Genomic DNA, 6,555 nt, shown 5'->3' on the forward strand with positions numbered 1-6,555 from the left:
TACAACATGTTGATCCATATTAATTGTTCCAAAGGTCGTCCAAGTCTATCATGATGTCACCAGTGGTGTAGTCAAAATTAAGAGGCAGAAGTTGATCCTTATCCATAATATGATGATTCTGATCAAGATTGGCTGGACTAGCTAGTGAAGAAGCCACGATGGGATCGGCAACAACGTAGTCTGGCTGGTGGTCTTGCGTAACGAAATAGTGTGGTTGATTAGCAAACCCAGTAATAGCAGTCTGCGGCGGATCATACTGAGAGGAAACAGTACTTGGGTCTTGTGTACTGGAGTAGTAGTACTGTGGCAAGTCCGTCATAACATTAGTTACAAAACCATTGTGCTGAAGATAGTCTTCTTGGCTAGACATAGACATACCTAGTGAAGAGGCCATAGCTGGGTCTACGACAAAATTTAGCTCAGGGACACATACGTAATCATCTGGCATCGCCATAATCGTCATCGGTTCTTCTGTATCATAGTAGTATTGTGGCAAGTCTGTTACATTACTCTGCATTTGTTGCTTTTGATTGTCTGGCCCAGCCATAGCCAGTGATGAGGAAGCCACAGTTGGGTCTTGTATAACAAAGTAGTGTTGCTGCTCAGCAAGCCTAGTTGGCAAGTTTGTAACGTTGAGAGGATCACTAGTAGCAGTCGCCTGCGGAATCTCATATTGATTAATAACCCCAGAGTACTGTTCTGGCTCACAATAGTAGTAAAGTGGCTGATCCACATTAGTCACACTCATACTACTACTAGTACTGGTTGCATTAATATTAGTCTGCTCCTGCTGCTGCTGATTGTAGCGATCGCTATTAACCTCAGAAGACATGGGAGTAACATAGGATTCATCAATATTCTCTGATTGCATCCGAATCCTTTTGCTCTGGGATTGTACTACTCCACTCTCCTCGTGATCATCCGCCTTTCTCTTTCTGTCAAAGTTCTTTCGAACCCGGCAGACTACATATTCAGCATCATTCGGACGACTACTTGGACTTGAGTTAATGCGCATGACCTGTTTAGGGTGAAGGCTAAACTCGTGCATAATCCAGCAACCGCTTTCTTGAGGATACTTAGTATTTTTGTATTGATACCTTTTAAAGAAACCTATCGTCTCCTTAGTCTTGGGATCTTTGACTTCGGCCCCTGCGGTCTCGCCCTTCCATGTCCCAGACCCTATGGTGCGAGCCACTCGGGAACCCGTACCCTTGGCCGGCTTCAGCTTGGTGAAGAAATAAAGGTCTTCATCCTCTTCTAAATTCTGTCCGCCATTGTTATTCCATATATCTCTTGCCTCCATGCTACCATAAAGATCGATCTCAGGAATAACATTCTCATCCCTAAAAGGTGTGCCACGAACCTTGTTATACAGATAGTATCCGACTAACTCGTCGTCTCTTGGATGAAACTTGTAACCAACGGGAAAGGTATCAGAATGTGCCATAGATAAGGAAGGTAGATATAGCTAGGTTTTCCTTCGACTTTGTTGACAAGATGGAATATTTATTGTGAGGCAGATGGTACGACGTACGTAGTAGGGTGTACTATGGGGAGGACAAGAAAGTTTGATTAGGGTTAAAGGGATTTCTTGGAGTAGCGAAGTGTTTAATGTGAGTGCTTTCTTTGCTTGCTCTCCTATATATAGATGTAGGGCACCGCCTCTTTATGATTTCCATTTAATTAGCATGCAATTTGATTCCGAGTAGATAGGGTTTCAATCTTTTTTGGTCGAAAAATCAGGGTTTTCATTATATATCAGAAATCTGTTTGGATTAGGAAAAGGGTTGTTTTATACACACCCACAATGTTATGAATCTACCCCACATCCAAAAATTCTTCTAAAATTTCAACTTTGTCCCTCACATTTCTGAAGCTACCCCACCCTAAAATAAAAAAGAAACACCAAACATCTCCGTTCGACGGGCACCCATCCCTAAACCCCATTAGCTTCTCATCTCCGACCTCTCTTGTTCTCTCTCTAACACCCTAAGTCCCCAACACCCAAACTCACCAACCCCGTTTCCAAAGAAAATACAAAAGAATGTAATAGTCCTTCACTTCAATTAAGCAATGAAAATCCCCAAATTCTAGGGGTTGTATACTCCCATAGAATTGTAGAAACATGCAATTACAAAATGAAATTAGAAGTGCAGAAGCATAGATCAAATCAACAAGCACTAGCTGTCTTGGCAATTGATACTAGATATCAATTACAAAAAATTCGTACCAACAAGAAGATGAACTCTAGAGAAAGGTGGTGCCATGGTGAGTGGATGGGTGTGAGGTGGTTGGCTGCCTTCAAATAATTAGACTGGTTGGATTTTCTTTTTCTCACCTTAATTCAAATAGAGGTAAAAGAGAAAGTTTACGTGATAAATTTTAAGTGTGGGGTGTCTTCATAAGATTGTGGGGGTGTGGATAGAATCTCAATACTACTAATAATTTAGCTAATGTAACCCAAAAAAAAAAAAAAGAAATTAACTAAAACACCCACCTCATTTTTATTTTTGGAAATTAACACCCAACTTAGCTCATTACCCCAACCGTACTTTAACACAATGTTTGGATTAAAAAAAAAAATTGACAAGTAAAATTGTTGTGCAGAAAAAAAAGCTTAGGATTTGGGACCTCCAAGGCTCAAGTTTAAAATTTATGTAAATAATTGTTATTTCTAAAGTTTCTTGAGTGAGAGTTTGTATTTTGTTTGATTTTGGTGATCTGAAAATTTTGATACAACTGTTTTCGTGTTTTATGTTTCGAATGTTTGTCTTGAGAAGAAGGGAGGAGGTGGAAAGACCAGGAACCAAGTGTATTTGAGAAGCATGTTGTTTCACTAATAGCATATGCAAATTAGGAAGTTGTTGTGATTAATTTGATCAATCAACCACATAAAATTTTGGATTTTCCTAGCATTTCATCTAAAAAATTGAAACATGAAAATAGTGGTATATTAAACTGAAAATCAAAGAGCAAACTTGCGTTTAGTCAAGCTGGTTAAAGTTGTTTGCTCCAACCTCTATATCCAAATTCGAATCTCTTTGGTGTAATTATCTTATCATTTAAATGTAATGAGTAAATTTACATGTGAGCAACACTTTTAAATTATGTTATGCCATGTTGTGGGAAGAAAAGTTGGGTGTTGGATTGTTCATCCGCTATATGCTCGTTATCAATAATACACAAAAAGACTAATCTTGGAACTTCAATGATACATTTAAATCACCAGAATTAAAACATATAAGCAACTTAGACATCCAAAAACTTAAAATTGTCAAACAATCTATATATATATATGGATAAAATAAATTTTCTGCTAAAACATGAACTTATTACAAATGTATTCACATGTCATAATACAAGTGAAAGAAATGATATATTTTATGTATCCCTCTATTAATGTAGAGATCAAGGTTTCAAGAACTAGAGAGAGAAACAGGTAGAGAGATAAGTCTAAAACTATTGTATTGATTTCTTAGTGAAGAAGCCATTACAATGATGCATGTATAGAGAACAAACTCTTTAACTAACTAACTAACTAAAGTTTACAATCTTGTGACAAGTGGCATAATCCTAGCCACTATCTATATCCTTACATGCCCCTTCAAACTCAGGTTTGAATGAGCCAAGCATGAGGTTGAAACAATGAGATTGAAAAAGTTGAGCACTTTGACCCTTATTGAGTATATCTGCAAACTGTTCTCATTCACCTAACTGAGAAACACCTTTTTCTTGATTATGCCATCCTTACTTTTATTTTGCATAGGATGTTAGCGTGAGTCAATATTAGGAAAAAAGGGAATGTAAATAATAGGAGTCCTTTATTAAGTAGGTTTGTGTATATGTTTTTGTTTCCTTGTAAAACTATGATAGCACATGTATATATTTCAAAACAAGTAACAGAAGAAAAACTTATTCCCGTAAAAGTTCTATTTGGTATCAAGAGCCAAAACCCTAGTTTTCTTTTCCGCTGTGCTTGGTTGATCTTGTTTCTGCAAATATTCTGCAGAAAACAGTGGTGCCGTATCTGTGGGGACTGCTGTGTATTGTTGCCGTGTGGGTGTGGTACTGCTGTGTGTGCAGCAGTCGTAAATCTGCGGTAATAGTCTTGTTGATTTGTTGAGTAACACCGAATGGACTCAGGAGGCAGTGGCGTGTTGAAGTTAGAGGGCAGTAATTCAACCAATAATCAAGTAGTGAATCCTGTCGTTATTCAGAGTGATGCGTCTGCTGTACCAAATACCGTAAAATTAAATGGATCGAATTATCCTCTTTGGTCCAAGGTTTTGGAGATGTACATCGCTGGACGCGGTAGGAAGGGCTTTGTGATTGGGATTACCAAGGAGCCTGCTGAGGCTAGTGCTGAGTATGAGCCGTGGAAGACAGGGAATGCAATAGTAAAAGAGTGGTTGATCAATTCCATAGAACCTGCTATCATGGGATTTTTTATTCACCTACGTACTGCTAAAGAAGTTTGGGAAGAGGTGGCTCGAACTTATTATGATGGTTCAGATATTTCTCAGATTTATGAATTGAAGGTTAAATCGTTCAGACTCCGTCAAGAGGGTCGGCCAGTTGGTGTGTATTATGCTGATCTCAAGTCCGTTTGGCAGGAGTTAGATCAACGGAGACTAATCAAGATGGTATGTGCTGTGGATTTCAAGACACTTCGAGAAGAAATTCAGGTTGATCGTGTGTATGCTTTTTTGGCGGGTTTGGATGATGTGTTTGATAAAGTACGTAGTGATATTTTACGTACTCAACCCTTACCTTCTGTTGAGGAGGTGTTTTCTGTTGTTCGGCGTGAAGCTCAACGACATGCTACCATGATGGGTGGGAGTAACAATCAAGGAGGGTTGCCGTCCATGGCAATGATCTCTCGGCCAGCTGGTACTCATCGTGCTAGTAATTTTTCTAATCAATCTTTAAATTCTCGACCTTTCAACCGAGAAAATAAAGATGATTTGAAGTGTACTTTCTGTGGACAAACCCGTCATACTGAGGATACATGCTTTGCTAAGCATGGGGTGCCTGATTGGTTTCCAGAGTTAAAGAAAAAATTGTGTGCCAAGGAGCGTGGAGCAGCCGGATCCAGTGGAGGCCGTGCCTCCCTTGCTGCGGCTACACCCACAGTCCAGGAAGCCGTGCCTAGTTATAGTGACTCCAGTCAGAATTTGTTGCCTAGTACTTGGGGTGACTCGTCATCTGACACAGGTACCGTGGGATGTGTTCTCTTAGCCTCCGAAAATCAGCACCATACAGGTTGGATTATGGACTCTGGGGCAACAGATCATATGACATATGATAAAAATATGTTTCAATACATGACCACATCTCACAGGAAAAATATATCAACTGCCAATGGTACTTTGGCACCCGTGTGTGGTGCTGGCACTGTGCATCTTACCCCCACATTTCCCCTACATCATTGCTTGCTTGTTCCTTCTTTATCCCATCATTTGTTATCCATACCACATGTTACTGAACAATTGGATTGTGTTGTTCTAATGTATCCATCATTTTGTCTCCTTCAGGATATTCAGACCAAGGAGATAATTGGGCGTGGCACTAAGATAGAGGGGTTGTACTATGTGGACGACGTCGTTTCTGGCAGAGCTAATGCGGTTCGAGCATCCCGGTCTAGTAATTTACAAGAAGTGTGGTTGTTGCATCATCGGTTAAGGCATGCATCTTTTGGGTATTTACGACATATGTTACCTAGTCTATTTAGTGGAATAAATGAATCAGACTTACATTGTGAAGTATGTATTCTTGCTAAAAGCCATCGGGCTTCGTTTCCTCCTAGTATGAATAAAAGAGCTTTACCGTTTGAACTTGTGCACTCTGATGTTTGGGGACCATCTCATGTTGTTACTTCTTCTGGGATTAAGTGGTTTGTTACGTTTGTTGATGATTGCACTCGTATGACGTGGTTATATGTGTTAAAAAATAAGAGTGATGTTGGTATGGTATTCCGAACCTTTTCTCAAATGATTCGGACACAATACTTATCTGTAATTAAAGTTCTTCGTTTTGATAATGGTGGTGAGTATCTTAATTGTGAGTTGTCGGAGTTTCTTTGTGATCAAGGCATTCTCCATGAAACAACCTGTCCCTATACTCCACAGCAAAATGGAGTGGCTGAACGAAAAAATCGCCATATCTTAGAAACGGCACGTGCCCTACTTCTGGGTGCGTCTGTTCCTAAGATTTTTTGGCCTGAAGCAGTTACTTATGCTGTTTACATGATTAATCGTATGCCCTCTCGGGTGATTGACTTTCGAACTCCTCTTCAAGCCCTCACTCAACATGTTCAGGTGATGTCTACTCATACTCTCAAGCCCCGGGTATTTGGTTGTGTGGCTTATGTGCATATTCCGAAAATTCATCGCACTAAGTTAGATCCGTGTGCCCTTCGATGTGTGTTTGTTGGTTTCTCATCTCACCAAAAAGGATATAAATGTTATCACCCTGAGACTCGGCATATGTATGTTACTATGGATGTGACCTTTTCTGAATCGGAGTTTTTTTATGCCCCCGTATCTTCATCTTCAA

This window comes from Pyrus communis, chromosome 11 (genome assembly GCF_041283825.1).
Source record: "Pyrus communis isolate YQ-2024b chromosome 11, ASM4128382v1, whole genome shotgun sequence".
NCBI classification, from domain to species: domain Eukaryota; kingdom Viridiplantae; phylum Streptophyta; class Magnoliopsida; order Rosales; family Rosaceae; genus Pyrus; species Pyrus communis.